Consider the following 23,853-nt stretch of genomic DNA (forward strand, 5'->3'; position numbering starts at 1 on the left):
CTCTTTGGCGGCATCCGGAATACGTGTCCCAGCCACGTAAATCGTCTCTTCGTGATGACTTCAATCACCGAAGGCTGTTGTGTCTGCTCACGAACTCGGGTGTTTGTAATGCGGTCGTACCAATGTACCCCTAAGATTCGGCGGAGACATCGATTCTCAAAGCTCAAAAGCCGAGACTCTTGAAGCTTAGTGAGATACCATGTCTCACAGCTATACAGGAGCACAGATAGCACGCACGCGTTAAACAAACGACATTTGGTCCTCACAGAATAAAGCCTTGACCTCCATGATCAGCATTTTTGTAGTAGTACATAATTTCCTGCAAAAAATGATAACTTATTAATGTTTTTTTTTTTATATTCTAGCATTTTCGTAAATAATGTTGAGAATATAAAAAAAAGTAATAAAAAAAATAAAGTGATATTGTTGAGCAAAATAAATCTGTACAGATGTCATGGGTTGCGGGGCATGAGTAATTATTGAGATTTTATTTCATCCATATTCTAACTCTAATACTGAACGATACATTACTGTAGCTGTAGTATATTAGCGATCAAATATCTATTTTTTAATGTATCAAATTATTCGACTGCAATAATATATTCCAGTAAGCAACTTTTAGCTGGATCATCAGATTGATTGACGATATTAAATACGGTATCGCAATGAAAAATTAGCCGAATAATCATTTCCCATAGTATCATATTATCTTACGACTGTAATAATAAATAAAATTTCACAAGCTACTCGATTTAAACCGCTGACTCGTTCAATATAATTATGTACTAGAGTATAATGTTTATGTATTACTTTTGATTGTATAAATAACGAATAATGATTTATCAAAATGTCACTCGAATCCAAGTACCTGGCTCGTAACTATCTCAGTAGATTATATGTACTGTCATTATATGGGAATAGGACGACTGGCCTCCGGACAATTGGACGCCGCACTATCGTAGACACGTGTAGACGAGGTATTTTATTATCATTTTATATCTACTACGTAGTAGTCTGAATTCATTTTACTCTTAACGTAATGTATTCTTCATCGCGGATTAAGAATTACCATGCCTAAGGCTTTATATAAAATAAAAAAACTCTTTTTTCGTTGGAACTTAAACATATGCACGATCAAATCATTATTTACGTCTGCATATTTACATTCTCAACAACTATTAAATCGTAATATAATCATTGAAATATAAATAATAATATTGAATATTTTTTTTTGAAAGTACCTATAAGTACCTAACGTCTATTTATTTTCGAATTCCGTGGCGTCCAGTTGTCCGGTGCCAAATCGTCCTAGACCCCATTATATTTATATTATTGTACCAATCGTTACGCTGCTAATAAAATTCGCTCCTGCTACATCTTCGACTTCATTATCATCATCCTCAACCCGTACATCGAACATCACAGTAGTGACCCAACATTACCTATAAGACTATTTTTTGTTGGTCCTAGCGAAGTTTCTTTCAAAACATCAATTCACTCAGAATCAGGTTTGCGAGTATATGCATGTTTTCTTTGGATTTGCAAAACTATTATAATAATTTAAAAATAAAAAAAATCACTGTAGCTTTTTCAAGATAATATCAATATAAAGCTAAAGGACAATGATATTGTTGAAATTGAGCATATTATTATGGTCAAATAAATAACTATCATTTAAAATAAAGGAGGAAAGCTCACCGTATTACCGGATACCATATTATAAGTTTCACTAATATACAATATTTAAAAATGCAACAATAAAACAACTATGCTTAACGGACCACATTCTCAGCGTACGTCAAAATGGAGCTTTTATGCTATTTTCAAAGCATGATCCTGGACATTCCTTAAACGTTGTAGATAATCTATTTACATAATTTTGAAGCCTTATTATCTTTTATATTTATTTTAAACATTTGATGACTGCATCATGATGACATAAAGTATTTTTATTACATAAAATAGTATTCTTTTAAACCTGTCGCTCTAATGTTTTAGAATATAGTCATATTTCAGTACGTCCATGTGAAGTGGTGTTAAGATTTTTTATATTTATTAATTTTTAAAAGCATTTATAAAATCATTACTAAAATTTATGTCGACATTATTATAGTGAAATATTTACAATGATAAATTATATTGATAATCTCTGTGATCCCAATTTGACCAGAATTAGGCATTTTATTATTCAAAAAATGGGCAAGATTTACACATTTAAAGATAATCTTAAAGATACTGATTATAAGCTATGTCTTTGACCATTCAAATGTGATAAACATTCTACGAATAATGTTTGCTTTATAATAATTATTGACCTTAGAATAAGGTATTTTTTTTAAATACGCCATTTCTATTGGCATTTCCCAGTGGCACACATGGCATGATCGATAACGGATTGTTACGTTAATTAAAATAATATGATTTATTATGATAGCTTCCAATTATATGGTATTATGCGAATAAGTATAAATATTAAGTGACTTTTTAGTCACCGTTCAATTTTTCTCACAATCTCCCGTCCACAAATCGGACTTACCTTGCAGTCCGGGCAGTGTCGGACTCAGGCATTGGGCCGACGAGCCAAATTGAGATGGAAATGGACCAGGGAGCGTGGGACTTGCGAGGGCGATTGATGGGGCGGCCCTTCATTTCGTCAGGCCCCATGAGACAACGGATCTCCTCTCTACTCCTTGCCGCTTTTCATTGCTGATCCCTCAGTCGGCTCTGGATGGATAACTCGATCTAGCTCGACCAGTCAACACATCATAGTGGCGAGTTTATCACTTAGCTGCTTAGTCTTGAAAATTTCAAATAATTGGACTGGACAATATTTTTTCAATTAAATACCATATCCATGCTATCGCATACATAATATGAAGTTAATATTTTATGAATTAATATTAGCATTTTTTGTAATATTTGTTATTTTTCATTCAAATGAGTTGGTAACAGTTTTAGCAAGCATACCTTACTGTGCACTCTTAACTTCATTTATGCATAATATTTATTTTACTACTTTGATAACAAGTCCATAAATAACAATGATTGTTTAAATTAGGTACATAAACACCATAATTCAACGTGATCACTGTACATAATATATAATATAAATGAAATAAAATTATTAACACATAATATAACACAAATTTTATATTTGTAACACCTATTCGCTTTTTAACAAAACATTTAAGATTTTTTGTATAATTTTATCATGCGATCACAATCTATTAAATTCAATAGCTTTCAGAGAATTTATTTTCACCCACACATACTTGTAATCATAAAAAATAATATTATCGTGTAACATAGATAATTTTATTATTGGTAAATAACATATTATTATAACAATGTAGGTTGGACTAATATAGAAATTTGTTAATTTAAATCAAAGGGTTAAAACCCTTTGAATGTTAAACAACGAAAATCAAATAGTAGCATTTCTCACTGGAAATTTGAAAAACATAATAGCAGTTAAAGAGTTTTAAAAAATCAAATTTTATTATATTCATTACAAAAAACAGTAAATAACTAAAGTAGTTTTATAAATAGTATTTTATATAATGTATACTTACTTCATCATCATCATCATCAGACGGGGTCATTCCAATGCTGGATGAAGGCCTCCCCAAGCTTCTTCCAACTCTCTCAATCCTGTGTCGTTCGCTGCCACGTATTTCCGCCGAACTTTTTCGTTCGTCCAGTTCGTCAATCCAGCGGCTTTTAGGGCGACCCTATGGCCGTTTTGTGCCCCTTGGGTACCACTGGATGGCGGCATTTGTCCAGCAGCCGACCTTTCGGCGAGCAATGTACCCTGCCCATCTCCATTTCAACTGTTTGGCAACGTATATTACATCGCGTACTCCTTTCGCGTGATGCCCAACATACACCTCTCTATGCCTCGCTATGCGACTATGAGCCTTTGGACATCTCTCGTGTTGAGGGTCCACGTATATTTACTTATATTATATTAAACCGTTAATTTTGTTTTAATATTTTTATCGTTATTATTGTGTATATGTTAATTATATACGTGATCATAATATCCGTCGAATAGATGCTTTTAATAAATAAAAATTTGAACAGTAAAAAACTATTAACATAGATATAGTTTGACGATGATACAAGGCGAAGGCAGGGTCGCTAAAATCAATTCCTATAGAATAGTAGATATTGTAACCATCATTCAAACGAATTTAAATTGAATTTTCTTCAAAAACTCTTAGTGAAAGTATTAAATTTACAAATAATGATGTTAATGTAAAAATATTAGAAAGTTTTTGGATTATTAATCATTCAATTACTTACATTATTTTGTATTTTTGAGAAACACCTTAATAGCAACTATGCCATTATCTGTGTTTTCGATAGGTATATCCAGTTATCAACTTATCTTTTATATGGAGTCTAATCATTTGTCAAAGAAACTCGAAATCCCCAATAAGTTTTTGTCCATTATTTCTAATAAACAGAATCCTGGGTTTCACGCGTCCACTGAATATAACTGAGTATATTTCACGACTCGCTCCATCTCGTACACATAAGTAAAGCTAAATTCTCCCATTGCCTTGCGGACACCACTCATAAGTACCTTTTAAAATACCACCCTATGTACAGTTTAGAGGTTGCCAACTAAATTAGATATATTATAATGTATAATCAGTAGAATTTTAATATAACATTTTTAACCGTTTTAATACCCTAAATAAAATAGTTATATTATAAAGACTATCAAGGAGATAATTATTTTTCTAAATACAGTGCTATAAATAAAAATCATACCAACCGGAGCGTTCAATTTTGATATAAGTCTACGTAGCGATTAAGTCGAAAAAATCTTTAATAAAATCAAATAATCTCATATATTATACAACATATACTATCCAAAATTGTATTATTATCTTTTTTACCTTTATCTACTACCCATGAGCAGTGTGTGATCTGTATACCTACATGGACCGCCACTACTTTATATTTATAAATAATGTATTATTTACGATCGTTTAATTATGTAATTTCGTAATAACACACAATAATATATCACTATACAGTAATATAGTGCGAAAACATCTTCTTGGCTACGTGTTAAAACTGTGAACTAACGTGATCCGCTCATTTTTAACCACATTTCCATTATAAACTAAAAAGCTCCTCCCATTTAGTAAACAACAGCGCTTAGAAGCGTAGCCAAGAAGATGTTTTCGCACAGTAGTCAATGAAAATGCTGGAAGGCAAAACCCGGCATTGTAAACCTAACTTACATGTAATAGTACAAAACTCTGATCAATTATAATCAATTTTCATATAATAATAACAATTAATCGCTTTAGGCTATATTTATATAAATAAATAGTTCTTAATACAAGGGTAGGTAAAGGTTTTATTGCCACGCGTTGATATAACTGATACACAGTTTATCAATGCTCCATGTCTGTTCACGAGATTATATTTGTGGAGATAAGAGTTAATAATAATTATGGACGCTGAAGACGCACCTGGCGCGTAATGACCAGGCGGCCGATCGATGTAATTAACGTAAAAAAGGTGGTAATTAAAAAGTCATTATCTAAGTCATAAATATAATAATTATTTACTTTGAGTACTGAAATTAATATAATATTTCACGAATCGAAACGCAGTTCATATTTTTTCGACTGGACTGAGTGCTAGTCTAAAGGATGTCATGACTCTGATCCATTTCAAGCCCTATCTCGATGACAAATAGAAGCGGATTGCAATATTTTATCACATATATAATGAATTTCAGTTATATTAAAGATACATACTACAGTTATTAAAATTGTTGAAAAGATAACAATTTTAAATAGTTGATAGTTATAGTATCAGCTTTACAATGGCATCTCTTTAGTCGTCAGAAAACTAGCTAGTCTAACGAATAAAAATTTATTTCTGGTTTTTTTTTTGTTTAAATAAAGTTAAATTTATTTCATTAATATTGGTAATTTAAAATTATTTGTAAGACAAAATTACGAACATTATCCAGAAAATACATTAATTATTATAACAGCATGAAAAATAAAAGAGTAAGTTCGAATCCCACTCGGTCCGATATATTTTTGTAGGATATTTTTAAAAGATATATATTTCCACCCACGATGGTCAAGCGGATACGCGTCAGACTTATAATGTCGTGGGTTCCGGGTTCAAATCCCAGGCATGGAAAATTACCATTTTATTTTTAAAAGTTTGTTTGGACCCAGAGTATGGATCTAATAGTTTGAACAAGTGGCAAATATCAATTTCTCATTTTTTTAAATCTGTTAATACAACCCATCTCTATGTAGAGCAATGTTTCGCATCCTTATTTCTGCTAAGCCCCACTTCAACGCTTCAAAAATCTCCATGCCCCATCAAAGTTGTAAAGTTATCTATCTAACTCTGAAAAAATGAATTGCTTCAACTAAAAAATGCACATGGGCAATACTATTTTTAATTTAACTTTCGTTAATAAATATGTATATTATGTTACACGTACAACTCGGAAGAAAATTAGTGCGATCCTTGTGCCATGCTTTGTCTTCGAATGATTTTCAAGATGACCTTTTTGCCCCCCAAAACATTCAAACTGCCCCCCGGTGGGGCGTACGCCCCACATTGGGAATCACTGGTGTAGAGACTAGGGAGGCTCATGTTATGATCGAACATCTTGTTATAATAATAGTCAGCATTGAATATTATATAATAATATGATATTCAAAATATTATTAATTCCTAATTTGTTGATCCCAGAATTTATTTGACATGAATGTTCTTATAAGTAATAAATAACGATATATATTTGTATTTTTAAATGCAATTTGATTAGGAAGAAAAAAGGTTTCATTGCGACTGCCATTAAAACTGTTTCATTATCACTGTAGCCACCCCTGATAAAAAAACTACCCCCCACCCCCTTCTAACAGAGTTGTGACCGTTGGACGGACATTAACTGGCAAGATGGACTCGGCCCTCGGGACCGATGCATATTGTCTGCTCCGCGATAGCTCTCTCTGACTCAAAAATGAAGATTTAGTCACCGGCCGTACTTTATTACGCAACATTTATTTAAGCCTGCGAGCCGTTTTGCCTCTAGGTAGGTAAGATAACCTCGTCGACCATCCCCTTACTCCGCATCTATTTTTTAAAAAACTTTTTATTCATAATACCTTGTCATGTTTTTTATAGGTACCAACACTATTATTAATTGTTTGTCTATTAATTAACTGTCATAATTAGACCATCCAAACCGGTTTAAGCCGAAATCTGTAAATCGAGTAATCGCGCGTTTCTTAACTATCCGAAAATTGGGTAATTTTACACGGTTAACCGACTAAAATCTTAGTATGTATTTTTGCGGGACAAAAAATGAATTAAATGTCTGGAAAGACACATGGCAAACATTTTTTTAACCATGTCCGATCCTTATAAGATCATATGGGCCTCCACAGAGTGAATGTTTTGTATTAACAGAATTTGTTGTATTTAAGAGAAATGGAAGAAGGAAACCTATTAGGTCCATACTCTGACTCATACATAAATTGAAAAATAATATGTGTACTTGCCAGACCTAGGATTCGAACCTGGGGCCCTCGACGTTATAGGCCGACGCTTAAGCCACGCGGGCATCATGGGCAAAGAATTAAATATTAATTGGTAATTTTAGTTACTATTCTTCAATTAACTGATATTCCAAATTTCTGAGAGCTCTAACATGTCACTAATATATTTTTTTGGAATACAAATTTTTAAAATTTCCTAAATTGCATAAGTACATTCAAAATATTTTTCAAATTTTCACGGTTTAAGCCGATTAACCGTCAGAAAGTTACTCGTAAAAAAACCGGTAACCGGGTAATATTTTCCTCTGGTTAATTGAATGCCCTACATGTAATTTTCCAATCTACAAGATACCACTATGTTGAATAATGCTGTATATTGTGCGGTTAACCTATGTGATACCATAGTTGAGAATAATATACTCTTCTTACGATTTATAATTATTTTTTGGATCCATACGGCATGTTAATTTTTGCGAAACCTCGTTTTGGAAATAATGGCTTGGAGTGTCATTATTACCGAGGATGTTTGTGACAGTAAACATATAAATTATTACAGTGAAAATCTTAACAAAATACATAAAACATCCATTAACTTTATAGCCTCGCAGGTGACAGGATCTATTCTGGACAGAACATGGCCCCCACATCCTGAAGCGGGCCCCCCTACCTATCGCTAAGGATAAATGCAGTGTGACGCTCCACAGTAGCTTTTTCCAAATGATGTACGCGGTAAAATGAATGTGTAAGTATATTTTTAGTGTTTTTTTAATATTTTAATACATCCATTTGAAATATGGAATTGTCGAGAATACACAAATAAAAATTGTATCGTACAAACACATATTTTAAATAATAACATTACTGAAGGAAAATAGCGGCGCAGGCGACTTTTTTTTTACTGTTAGAGAGGATTTGTGATGTGTATTTATATCACTTTATCTGGTCGACTCGCCACGCCAGGCCCTTCCTGACCCTAGGCCCCCAGGCTAGAGCCCTTTCAGCCCCCCCTTTGTGGGAGCCATGGGACAGAACCTCCTCTATAAATTGTATACGTCGAATTAATTCCTAAATTTTTCAACTCCTGAGACATATAATTTTATAAAAATGTAGTGGTTGTCAAATATCATTTTGTTATATTCATTATAAGAAATAATTATCAGGGACGTAATAATATTTTTTCATGACCAGCTAATTATTTTCTCTCACGATAGAAATCGCTCACTAGATTCTCAGTCGCCAGATATTTTTCTCCCACAAATCCACACTTGTCATTTTGATGAAATAGATGTATCAGTATGTCTTTGAGCTTTTACAGTGAAGTACGTTTTTAAGGGAATAATAGCATATTGTTTTTTATTTTACACAAAAGGTGTACTTACTTAGCTATCAACTTCTGTTAAATATTAAACCTAATCATATTGTATTGTAAAGTAAATATTTTAATTTTATACTGTCCTGTTTTAATAACTGGTCGACAAAAAATATCTAGTCTAAGTAATGTATTAATTCTTTAGGTGCATATAATAATACGTACTCTTTTGGAACTATAGCCTGGATTGGATTTTGATTTTCACAATCGGTTTTTCCGACTTAACCTGATTATGCTTTTGCTATTTTATGCTAGTTTTTTTAATGCTAATTACGGGTCCTAAAAACTTATAGGTCACAGTTTTCTTACCAGTGCCGTCAAGTGCCTGCTATGTAATGTATAGTATTTTGCACTCGTCTATGCATAATCTAAGCTGCCCATTAAAAACGTTAAGTTTTGATCTGACGGCTATACTCATTACAGAATTTATATGGTTCAAAATGTTAAGAAGGTATATAAAATTTCTTAATGAATGTTTAAATAACAATATTATATTAATTTAATATTATCATAGATCAAGTCAATTTTATTCACAGTTTTTTTTGACCATGTCCAATCCTAATGAAATCATTATATGGGCCTCTACGGAGTGGAGGTGTGTTTTAACAGTTTTTTTTTTTGTTTTACAAGAAATGGATGTTAGCCACTTGCTCAACCTATAAGGCCCATACTCTGACTCCAAACACAAATTGAAAAACAATATATGTGAGACCTACGACATTATAAGACGACGCGTAAACCGTTCGGCCATCGTGGGCACTTTTAGAACTTTGCAAATGCCAATAGTTTGTAAAATTTTCTACATTAATTCTATTATCTTTCTTTTTATATTTTTTTTAACCATCGCGCCCTATCGGCGCCAATTTAGCGCCGGTGTTACAGGATGCAGGACATGATGAAAATCAAAAAAATATATATTTTGATTTTTTTTTTTATTGAAATTGCTTAATAGCTATCATTTTATGATGTTAGTTAAAAAAAAAAAAAAAAAAAGTTATATACAGTCCAATATATTTTTGAAGAAATATTTGATTTATAAAATCTATTTTTATTTGAATTTGTCAAAATAATGATCAGTTCGCTAGGTATGAGGTGTTTGAGATAGTAATAAACATAAAATGGCCCTCCATCTTCTAAATATTTTGAAGAATATTATATTTTGCTCCAGTTTTCGTATATCTTCATTTTATTATTTACTTCTATCATGGACTTTTTATCTATGTCATTTTGTATAAAAAAGGCTAAAAACTCAAAAAACTATATTTGACATGTTTTTTTCATTCCACTTATACACAAAGTTTACTTAAAATGCAAATACTTAATAGAAAAATTTCAAATCTATAAATATTTAAAAGATTTATTTGAATTGAATGAATAATACATGAGTTATATCAATTTTAGTAATCATTGTGCCTTTTTAAGTTTTCCTGAAAAATTAATTCTGTATGCAATGGGTGCAATGCAATTCTCGTTGGAAAAACATCGTTTTAACTGAAATAAAAGACAATATTAAGTAATTCTTATTCCGCATAGTTTAATAAACATCAAGACCGTTTTCTTCCGTTCCAAGTAGTACATATTATGTTTTATTTAAATTATTTTTTTATTGTATTTATGATACGTCACGTCACTGGCTAAAAGCGACGAGCCAGTCAGATAAAGGACAGTGAAATATGTTGCATTATTAGTACAAATGATTATTAACGGAATGAGCGACAGGAAAATTCGACGTTGAAGGGTGGGGAAAGCTAATAAAATCCCGTTAAGATTGGGCTGTAGGTTTGCCAAATGAGAATTAACAAAGCGAAGATGGAGTGATACTCATAACTTTTGATTAACCAGCAACTGCAAACAGCGCCTAGTTATTACTTATTACAAGTGTAATAAATTTCCTTCTTCTTCCTATTATCCTATGCAGTTTTACAGCTATGCCGTTATTATTACTCTGTATAATATAAACAAAAAAAAACATAGAGATAGCAATGAGTGTTTTTTTTTCAAAATAAGATGCTTCCTTAGTAATCGAGACCTTAACCCAGATCTGAAAATGCATTATATGGTGTGATGTTATATTCTCTCAACCCTTCCCTATAATATGGATATGTGGATGATAAACTGGGAAATGTCACAGAAAGTTGAAGTTTTCAAGATATAGCTTTATAGACGCATCCTCGAAATTCCTTAGACCAATCAAATGGGAAAGGACCGATAAGTACAGCATTAATTTTTTTTTTTTTTTTTTTACATATTGTGGACATTACAAATTATAAGTTTAAGACGTTCACAACATGACATTTAGAAACAAATGTATATAAAACAGTATTGCATAAAAAAAGAGATAGATCAGTAGATAAATTAGATAGGTACAAGGAAGTACACTGGATGAGTTCAGCAGATCCTATTTTAAGAATTTATAAAACAACGTCCACCTAAAATCATTCTCACGTAGGTAGAATATATCAACACCCGAAGCAATTTTGTTAGTAAAGCAACATAGTTATCGCCCTCCCAATTGGCATTACCAGTGGTAGGTTGGTTCTGCACCTTGGGAGAATAAACAAATGATGGTCTCTATTTATAAGATAGTTATCAGGGACCCACAGGTCAACACTGCCCAGAATGGCAGAGTTCTCATTTATACCTCGTATAAGTCGTCCTACGTCTTCGTATAAGTACTCCTTCAACCTGTCATCCTAAGATGATCAATAGTAAACGTAGCATAAAACGACGTCGCATTTCGTCGCGTACGACCTTCCGTGATTGGTACTAGTGCAAGTCCACCGAACAGTCCCTGGTAACATATTATGATAATGGATAGATCCCCCGATGGTGGCCGGCCTCCGTACCATCCCGCACGATAAGAAATATATCGAGTTTATTAAGCCAAAAAGGTAATTGACGATTTGCAATTTAATATGAGACCCAAATAACTTACTTAATAATTTTTCGCAAGGAAGTATCCCAATTTTGTTATAAAGTATTTTGCACCTTTTTGGCTTAGTTACCTCGATATACTTATATATTTTTTTACTATGTCCGATTTTAATAAGATCATATTATTAGCCTCCACAGAGTCGAGGTTTGTATTAACAGTTTTTTTTTTTGTTTTTACAAGAAATGTATGCTAGCCACTTGCTCAACCTATTAGGTCCATACTCTGACTCCAAACACAAATTGAAAAATAATATGCGTATTTTCCAGACCCAGGGTTCGGGTTATTCTATTATATATTCATCGTTCACTATTTTTTTTAAGTATTCGATGTATATTATAGGTCTTCAGCAATTGCTTATGTTTTCATTGTTTTCTTATAATATGTACATATTTGAAATTATATTAACACGTCAGATGTCATCAATTATGTATAATATTATGTACGTGTATACAATTTAAATGAGTTGTTGGTACAAACAACACCGAGCATGGGATGCAGAATCTGTTTACATGTCATCATAAAGTGACTCATTTATATGTAATGTCATTTGAAGCCGCGCGCATAAGCTGCGTAGAGTTTGCGACGATAATCTCCGCTCAAGACTTGATGATGGGCATAGAGCCCACTCCTTCAACTCCCCTGCTTTGCCACCAGGCGCGGAGTGGAAAAAGAAGAATTCTCGACGTGATTAAATTTGTATGACTGACTACCAACTTTCAACAACATTTTGTGTTTTTTTTAATCAAAATAATATGCTATCAAAGCATTCAGGAAGCATTAAATATTAGTGACTGTTGTTATTTTTACCGACAGAATGTTCCAGATGTCATGTACTTAATTAATTTAGAATTTAGAGTTTCATGGTGGAAACTCCTCTTTAATGAATCGGAAGGGAAGTAAAGAGTGTACAATATAAGAGCACTCACCCGGAAATACTCACAATAAAGTATGTAGGTATGTGAGTTCGAATCAAATCGACCCACTCAGTGTAATTTTTTCTAGGTTTTTTTTCTTATGTATGTTTTTAATGTCTGTACAAAATATTATGTGTTTCATTGCTCACGAATTTAGTAGATTAAAAGCAAAGAATCTTTTTTCCGTCGTTTAAGCCTCAATTACATTGAGCTTCTTTACGAGCTGTTTATTGGCGAATTTAAAAGCGGGCGATTCAGCTACTGCGATTTGATGATTACACACAAAACTTTCCATTCGCTGAGAAGCCACAAGCCAGCGACTATTTTGACGGAACATAGTTCGTTTTTTTACCGGGAGGTCGGTATTGCGCTCTACTGCGCAGACGCAGTAGGCCCACACGCCGGCGTGTAGCGTGTAAAGTTGACCGGCTTTCAACTGTTCTCGGTAGAGTGTTTACAACCTGCTTATTAGCTTATTCGATGATTACACTGGGCGTCTTTATAGGCAGATTGTAAATTCGCCAATAAACAGCTCGTGAAGAAGCTCAATATAATTGAGGCTTTACACATTATTCTGAGTAGGTTTTAAATACCTACATTATAAGTTTTAGCTTGGTTATTCAGTCTAACTTGAACATTTTCAGAGAGTGACTGTTGTGAATTTCAAAAATGCATAGAAGCTCTTTTGCTTTTAATTACTCAATTCACTCATTCGAAAAAACGTTTTGATGTTATTATTACAACACTAAGTTGAATGCAGAACTATTCTAACTCACATTTGAAATATTTTGTAACAGTCTATTTCAGTTATTTATAATTTATATAGACAAATGTATGCACAATTTTTTCATCAATAATCCTACTAAAATATGATTCGTCCATTTATACATAAAGATGGCTCCGGTGTTATAGTAAAATTTTTGAAGTTATACTTCTTTCGGCGCGTTTGAGAAAACAGATCAGAGTGTATTTTTACCGTGGGACGAACTTGCGCGCGTCGATGTAACACATAATTTATTATTATGATTATATTCATTTCGGTCTCAAGGGTACATGCGCATGCGCATAGTGTCATTTAGTTAATCGTTCAATACAACCAAATAGAGAGCACGTGTTGTAAACATAACCAATATTGTGTCATAATAAATATATATGTTTATAAACAAATTTCTGGAGACTTACATTCTACACTGTTAATTTATATTCATAAAACTTTATTTATATTGGAATCTATGTTTATTTTTCATTGTGAAGATTGTGTATCAAGATTTGAGGCTATATTTAAGTAAGTATTATTTATGAGTTAAATTATATATCAATAAATAAATAAATTTTTTGAATGTTGAGTTGGTAAATAATTCAAAAAATATATTAAAATTTGTTTTTTTTTATATTAATTTATCATGGGTACTTCTGAATTGATTATAACCGCTGTATGGCAAAGATGAGTTTTGGTCCAATACAATAAATAAATTACAATTATCACGTACTATATGAGACACATATGAATTGCGTACGTTTTCATCAACCTAATCCACTGTAATATTAATAGACTCAGGTAACGGCTTACTTTGTTTTCTTACGCCAAAAAAGTATAACTTCTAACGTGCGTACATAAGTACACACACACCGATTTTTTTGGCATGCACCAATACCATAGGAAACATGGCTACTCCACAAAAACGTCGGCAATATGCTAATTTAACAGCATTACAAATAATGCATTCGCCTCTGCTAAAGCCAACATCTGTGCCGCCTTAGAATCTACAGCCGCCCTAGATCCGCCCTTCGTTTGCCGCCCGCTGCCAAGACTCCGCTCTCTCTCTCTCTTTCTCTCTCTCTCTCTCTCGACTGACACAATGAATATGTAAATGTTAGGGATTAGTGTCTGGACGTGTAATACAAGCATTAACATCGATCATCGTTTAGGGGCGGTAAGGCGATACTGGAACGGTACAGAGCGACGACGTCGGCCCACCATGTACGCGCTCTAAGTTATACCATATTGCGGTCGTAGATGTAATTTTTAAATAGGGGAGACAGGGGGTGATGTTTCGTTATTATGCAAATAAGATAAGTTAAAAAAAATACTGATGGATTAAATTGTAGTAAAAAAACTGATCGAAATTATTCAACAATAATGTTTTTTAATTAACACAATTATACGTAAGATAATAAATTATTTAGTTAATATCTATTTCATATAATATATAATTTTATTTTATTTTAACTTATCGTGGATATTATATATTAGATCAAAACAGTCATATTATGAAGTTTTGCCAACTGTCAGTCACAAAACCATGTGAGAAAATAACGTCTGTGTTTTGTAAAAAAGGCGAATTAACCAAAATGCTATTTTACAGGAGGAGGATTTTCAACTTTTGACATTTATTTGTTTATTACCTGTGGATGGATTATAAATATCTAACAAGTTTATAATAAAGCTTAGAAAGAATACTGTCATTATAATAGGCATTATAATATAATATTTTAAAACGCCTAATATGTCACATTCGCTTTTTATTCGTAGTTTTATTTAATTTAATTTTAGTCGATTATCGTTTTTAAGTACTTTACTGAAGAGATACAAATTCGCCGTTTTTACATAACAAAGCTAGTGGGGTACATATTGTATTTTCATTAAAATCTCGATTTCGCCAAAATGGTTGATTTGCCCTTTTTACAAAACACCGACGATAAGCTAGATGGCAGAAAAAAATGTTAGATTTTCTCAAAATTCAAAAAGTATCTAGACACCAGTATTTAAAAAAAATGTGCCATAATTAATAACATCTTTTTCTAAAACAAAATCAAAAAAATAATTTTGTTTTTTTCTTTGTTATTAAATAAATGTGTAGTTAAGCAATTTATTTTACAATATAACATATAATGAACAAAAGAGCAGCATATTGATTTTCAAGCAAGTCTGGTATTTTGCGGTCTTGAAAAACGCTAGATTTAACGCAATATGCCAGATGCGAATTATGCAAACTAAATGAATACTCAAAAATGTTAGATATGGCAATAAATTGCTAAATTATATCAAAACAAAGACAATAAGAAAACTGGAGTCTTTCGAAATATAGCTGTATTGGCGTACAATAAAGATATCCTATGCTAGTCATATTAATAATTAAGAACGTACTTCAGTGAAAAGGCAAATAATTTTCAACAGTAGGTGCGATAAAATCTCTCACTAGTGGCCAATCGGAGACCGACAGTCGAGGTGTTTTGTCATGACGCATGTTGGATTTTTATGACAAATTATATTTCGTTCGGCATGCGTCATTTTAATAATTCGCGCATCGCCTAGACACGATCTTTTTAGACCATGCCTAAACTGAAGTATAGCCTTATAACGAGTTGATAAGACAAGTTAACAACATAAATACGATAAAGTGCAGAAAAGTTGCATATTTCGTCCATAATTTCCGCAGTGAAAAGTATTATTTACTTCACCTCATGATGCAGGGAAATATGGAGGGTAGAAAAAGTGTAGTTAAAAGAATATTTTCTTGGCTAAGTTGTAATTATATTTTCCAAGTGATACCTAATGTAGGTATTTATAACGTATTGACTCAAAACGCCTGGCATATTATTAGAAGTCAGAAGACGTGTCCGGAAATTTGTACGTATTCTATTGTATCGGAAATAGATGGCCGTATATTATTGACATCACAGTCATCTCTAAATAAAAATACGTAATAAAAACCACCGGAATACAAGGAAAAGACTGACGAAAATATATAGTTAAGTTCATGAAATTCTGGTAGGTGCTCATTCTATTAAGTATCACGTCGTACATATTAATCATTAATATCTGATAATAATTTATTTATATTTTTATTGTAGGTACGATCATAATATTAGTAGGTACCTACTTACCATAAAAAAGACTATGTAATTTTTAATTTTACTATGCCTAAATAATTCAAATTGAATCAGGTTGTGGAGATCAGGAACTGAAATGCATAGATTTAATTATATTTTGGAAAGTTGTTATGTAACGTTAGAAAGCGCGTCAGAAAGTATTGTAAGAACTATTAATTATAAATAAATAAGATTTCTATAGCATAGTGGTCAATGCACTTGGGCGCGAATCCCGAGAGACACAGGTTCGAATTCTGCTGGGTGTCGTATTTTTTTTTTAAATATTTTTTTCTATTGGTTATATATTTCTCAGAATTCTTTTCAATTTTTGAATTTTTCACGTTTCATTGTTTATAAATTTGTATCTATTTGGTTTTTGTATGTTAGCGACAATGATTCTGTACATATATTTGTATGTCAATTCATTACGTCAAGTAGAATAGAATTACTTAACCTTATAGGTAATCTTAACAGCTCGCCCTTACATCAGACAGGAATACTCGATCATTAGGGGCGAATTCCCTTATATTTAATTGCCAAACGCCACAATCTCGTCTGCGCCTATTCACCATGACAAATACGAAGGTTGACATATTGTGTGTTGTACGTACTCCTGACCCGAATGTTGTTACTCCATATGTTGGAAATCAGTGGCCGAAATGAAAATTTTAACGTCACACTTGTAAATGTCCATAAATATCAGGTACCTACCTGTTAATTTTATTTATACATACCCCATGACGTATTTTATACAGTCCATTAATATTATAAGAAAATGAAGATAACTCTGAAATCAGTACCTTTAAAGAGTACCGGAATAAGATAAAGTATTGAACAACATTATATGTGAGTTTCTATTGACCATTATTCTTGTTGGGAATAGTGGATTGTTTTGAGGATCGTAAATAAGCAACGTAGTTTTAATATACGATTAACTTTATTTATATTAAACTGCATGAATATTATTATACAGAAAGATTACATTTTATATGAGCGCGTTACAAATAGCCGAAGAGAACTAACTAGTATCACGCCGCACATACAGTTGCGGCGTAAGAGTGGAAAGAAGAATCTGTCTCCATCTTACAAACAATAATCTATATCTAGCAGCGTCGCACAGCGAGCGCTAGATGTAAACACGTACTTCTTTATTCTTATATTATTAATTATATTATTTAATTATATTGTTATATTATTCTATTAGATGGCTATCTCTCAACAATTCTAAAGCAATTGACAATTGACAACTTTGGCGACGTGCTTTTGGAACACTATAAGTGACATTGTAAATAATCTAACATCATAAATAATATTCTTATTTTTAACACAATTTAGAAACAATAAATCAATATCATTTAATGATTTATGATTTAATTGACAACTACTTTCTTTTATCATTAAATACAAGACTATTCCCGACATCAGTCACATGCAAGACCTGAGGTAGTGGAAAACTAGTGACACCCTTATGTTGGTCTAGACCAGTGGTCGGCAAACCGCGGCTCGCAAGCTCTTTGGCTCCTTGAGTGAGGCTCTGACACAAATGCCCTGTGCCCTATTTTACAAGGCTGCAAAATAGAAGCAAAGAAAAGCGGCTGACGAAAACCGTGAATTTAAAGTTGAATGGACCGAAACTTTCGCGTTTATTCAAAACTTTAGTGGTCTACCGACCTGTATTATTTGTCGGTAAAAATTGGCGCAAATAACAAGAAATCAAATTTGGTAAGTCACTTTACAACTAAACACGCGTCATTTAGCACTAAATATCTTGTTGGTGATGCAAAGAAGAAAGCAGTTCAGGAACTTTAGAAGAGTCAAGAAAAATCAAGTTCTGTTTTTAATTATTGAATACAATCTTCCAACAACGTTAATATTGCATGTTTTGTGGTTAGTAAAGAGATTTCTAAGAGAGGAAATCAACAGTAAATTGAGAAGTCTTATTGACGAGAACCTGGAATCATCAATAAGACTTAAAATTAAAAATATCAACATACAAACCTGACTTACCCAAACTTTCCAAGAAGATGCAAGACTATTATTCACATTGAGTGTTAAGTTTGTCAATCATTGTCATGATTTAATTTTATGGATACGTTACTTAAAATTTAATTTTTATCAATAAATAAGATCACTATCAAGTATGCTATCAAGTTTTATTCAGTGTACCTACCTATGGTTTAAATAAGACTTAAATCTTTAACTAAAATTTATTAAGCTAATAAACATTGTGTAGGTACCTACATAGGTATATAATTTCAGTTTAAGAAATTTGGCTCTCAAAATAAATCTCAATTGTTGAACTGTTGATATTTGGCTCTGTTGACTAATGAGTTTGCCGACCACTGGTCTAGACTCTAGTCAATTGCAAGAAACTCTAATTTTACGTGAAAGAAAATAATGACGACGTTTGAAAAATAATGGTTCAACATACATCATTTTCAAAACACTTCTGAGAAAATATATTAGAATACCAATATGTATAGAAAAAATCGTTTTGAAAAAACTAAGACAAACCCGCTGAAATCGAACTTGCATCTCTCGGGTATCGCGCCCACGCACATAGACCACTATGCTAAAGGAGTCATACTTAATTGCGACAAATTTTAACTAATGGCTTTTCATACTCACTGAAGCGCTTTCCAAATTGAGCTACTACTATGGCTTTGTGTTTTAAATCAAAGTAGGTATTACTAATTACTAACCAACGTCACGGATTACTCCAAGATTTTTTGTTATAACTTAGGTAGGTACTTGAACTTGCTAATAATTTAAGTTCTTTTATTTAACAAATAAAGAATGTAACATTATAATTATTGATTTTTTTTCAAAAAGTTTTTTTCAATTGGTTATAATATATTTTCTCATAAGTGTTTTCAAAATGATGTATGTTCAATAATTAGAATGTGACATTCTTAAATCTTGTGAATTATTCGTTGAATAAAAAAACGGTTAATTAAATATAATAGTTCAATAAGGAATTCGATATCAAGTAGAGGAATTTGAAACGATTTTAATTTCCAAAATAGTCTAGTCATATAATATAAAAATAATATTGGAATTATTATTCTATTTCGAATATTAATAATTCCAAATTCAAAAATAGAGACAAAAAAATGTACACAAATGCGGACCGCGTACTGGTCAACCCATTTACAGCTCGAGCCCTGCAGTGAATCCCTCAAACCGTGGTTTCTAAGATTGGTTCAATTAGTCAAGAGTCGTCATACGCAAACGGCGGTAATCCCCGCTACGGAGCAACTTAAGCCTTGTCTCTGTTGCGACAACTCTTCTTAACTAACCGTAGACTTTGGCGTAGCGAAATTTGCCTTGTACTACGAATGGGATTAACATATTATTATTATGTATGATGTTTCGCGTACAATTAATATGATGGTTGAATGTGTTCATAAAAGAGCATACTAGTCAAAGGAATTATTTTTAATGAAAGTTTCTTTTCATCACACATATTTAAAAATACAGTTTTGAATAAACAATAATAGGTAGACATACAACCACAGAACAGATTAATAAATATAATTCCGATAAGCTATAATACCCTAATATACTATATTTTGAATGTGTGAGTGTCCTACGAAAATGAACCACACATTATAGAGGTGCCATAGTGTGTGTTGCAATCTTCAAATACACCAATACTGTGGTGTTCGATGTGTGGGTTATGGTGTTGAGGATAATGATGAAGAAGTCGAAGATGTATGCAGGAGCGAGTTTTATTAGCAGCGTAACGATCGGTAGAATAGTATAAATACAATGACAGTACATATGATCTACTGAGATAGTTACGAGCCAGGTACTTAGATTCGAATGACATTTTGGTAAATCAATATTCGCTATTTATACAGTCAAAAGTAATACATAAACATTATATTCCTGTACATAATTATATTGAACGAGTCAGCGGTTTAAATACGAGTAGCTTGTGAACATTATTTATTATTACAGTCATAATACAATATGATACTATGGGAAAGGATTTTTCGACTAATTTTCTATTGTGATACCGTATTTTATATCGCCAATAAATCTGCTGATAAGGCTAAACAGTAAACTTGTTTACCGTTATATGAGTCGCTGAGAAATTATTATTTCGATCGAATAATTTGATATATTAAAAATAGATATTTGATCGCTAATATACTGAGTACAGCTACAATTGCTAGCGCGTCAGTGAATAAGCCAAGAACATTTGTCAGAACGAAGAATAAGCGTATTCTTAACACGTGTTTAAGTGTATCTCATATTCTTCCACACTCGATATCGGTTGACTGTTACTCCACACCCGTTAGGTATTAATTCAATTCCCATTATTTCTGAGTTTCCTGTATACAGCAGTGGCGTGCTGTCCATAAATGCTGTAAATACGAAGCATCTCCAGAAATAATCGATAAAAACTAAAAATGTAGTAATAGTATGTATTTATTCTAAAATGACTATATAATATTATTACATAGGTAGGTTAGATACATATTTTAAAAACACCTGTGAGAATTTTTTTTTCGACCATGTCTGATCCTAATAGGATCGTATGAGCCTCCACAGAGTAGAGGTTTGTATTAACAGATTTTGTTTTTTTTACGAGAAATGGATGTCAGCCACTTGCTCAAGCTATTAGGTCCATGCCCTGACTCACACACAAATTGAAAAATAATATGTGTACTTGCCAGACCCAGGATTCGAACCTGCGGCGTGATAGTAAAATAATACGACACCCAGCAGAATTCAAACCCATATGCTCTGACCACTAAGCTATACGTACTTATCTTATCTAATTACGAAGAAATTAATTAAAGTAATTGTTTTTACAATACAGTAAATAAATTGGCTGATACGTAATGAATGCATTAAGTACTTACGTGTAATGAGGAAAGGTAAGGTCCTAAGGCGCAAAGCCCACAGAAATTTGCTTAGCTTGTACCTCATACAAATCATTGATACCCCTACCCCGGACCCGGAAACCCTCCCCCCACTCCCTTGTAGGATACACGTTGTACACACACTTTCTAAAAGAAAGCGAAATAGAAGATTTATTCATTTTCCACTGCGTCAAAACCTCATAACTTTCTCAACGGATCGAGCCCACTCCTTTCGGCATTGAACGACACGCAAGGCTTGTTGCTATAGAAAACCCGTGGCACTCATAAGCCGGTCTAGGCCATCCAATATTTGCTATAATATTCTGATACGCCATGTTTTAAGACAGAACAGCGCGGACGACACAAATAAACACTAACGATTCTAATAATTACGACCGCTTGGCCACGCGCATTCGTGGATGAGACACGGTCGCTATATCTTATACAGCACCCAAAGTTATAGCTTCTAATTAGTGTTCATCTCAAAGTGTCTGGGTATGGATAATGTAACCGGAAATGTCCGCGGTTGAAGCGACGAGAACCTATAATAAGCAGTAGTCGGGGTAATAATGGAAGTCAGTGGCGCCTGCTAGATTTTCTTATCGCCCTACGACTGCATCATAAATTATGATAGATTTTTTCTTAATGGACCCCTTAAAAAAATTCCCTATGCACGCCTGTCTGCTAGTGTTTATGGTTAATCAGATTTTTATAATGCATGTTTTAAAAATGCCAAACAGGTCAGGTTTTGAATCAGGTTGGAAGATGCACACATTTAAAATCCTGATAGAAAATAAAATACCTACACTCAAATAAATTGTATTTTAAATTCGGCATACTTAACATTTTTTGTAAAAGAAATCGTTTTTACCATTTATATTAATTATTATCAAATAATCAAATGAGAACTTAATATTGCCATAATATGTTACAACATAATAATAATATCCTAATGGATTAAACTTTACACATTTCTTTGTTCAATGAATGCAAAATAAATACTATGCCATAATAGATGCAGGTTAAAGATGCGATCTCAACAATAATGTATTTTCAAACAGGTATAATAATAATATGTTTTTGATGTTTTCCAAATTATGTACGACTTATGCAAAAATGCATATTATTATTCATTCGACACTCACTGCCATCTAGCGTTATCAAAGCTAAGGTATTGTAAATTATACCTCATAATAATAAAAATAATATTATGTTTCAGTCATGAGTATGAGAAATGTGATAAATGATATTATTTCACGTTGATAAAAAAATATTCGTTTTATGTTATATTATTTTTGTAATGTAAATGACCATAATATATATGTTACGCTGAATGTGTGAAATTGCCTATTTCATGAAAAATGCAACCTTACCTAACCTAATAATAATATTATATTATGTTATAATTATTTATGTCCAATGATAACTAATAAAACCATCCGTATTAAATTTACTTTTTCTACTGTTATGTAGACAGTTTAAGAATTCCGTACGCTGCCGAATTCACACACTCGGCAGATAATTTGCCTAATTCACGAATAAGGCAACGGGCTTGCATTTTTCATGAATTAGGCAAAATTTTGCCGATTTCATGAAATACGCAATTTCACACATTCGTTATTTAAAATAAATGTAAAATATTATGTCACATGAATTTGGTATTTGAATTATATTTAAATATATAGATATACATACTTAAATTATAATAAATTAAATTTGATATTAAATAAAAATGATTCCGTGATAATGTAATATTAAGTAGGTTGTTATAATAATGTTTAAAACGTTCGTTATCTTGTGTGCGCATTTAAAGTCCCTGACAATCGAGATTATGAAGAAGTTGTCTTAAGTATCTATAAATCTTACAAAACGGACCACAGAATTGTCGAAGTTCTAACATTATCAAGTAATTTGAAACCAATAAATCCAAAATCAAAATCCTCTTCAAGTCGGATCCCACTATCATCTTAGGCGGGAAGATGTAGGCGGCCGGGTGATTTTCTTCTATCTCAGTATAAACGGGTGACGTGCTCCTTGGAAAGGGACGTTAAAAAGGTGAGGGGCGCTAAATGTGGAGGGGGCGGTAAAGGGGTGAGGTGCCTCCGAGGGGCGGTTTTGAATTGAGTTTGAGCCAATTAAAGTAATCGCCGTTACAGCTAGCAGTTATAAGGATTAGTACTGCAGAATACCAAGGGCCAAATCCTATTATTTATTGCGCGATATTATTTTGCGGGTTTCGCATTCAGAACGCCACTAGTTGACATGCTATATTAGATTTATTATTAGTTACATTTTTAAGCAGACGTGTCCAGGAATGAAATGGATTAAACTA

Source organism: Rhyacophila brunnea, unplaced genomic scaffold (assembly GCF_057557595.1).
Source record: "Rhyacophila brunnea isolate RB1 unplaced genomic scaffold, BYU_Rbru_1.0 scaffold_7, whole genome shotgun sequence".
NCBI classification, from domain to species: Eukaryota; Metazoa; Arthropoda; class Insecta; order Trichoptera; family Rhyacophilidae; genus Rhyacophila; species Rhyacophila brunnea.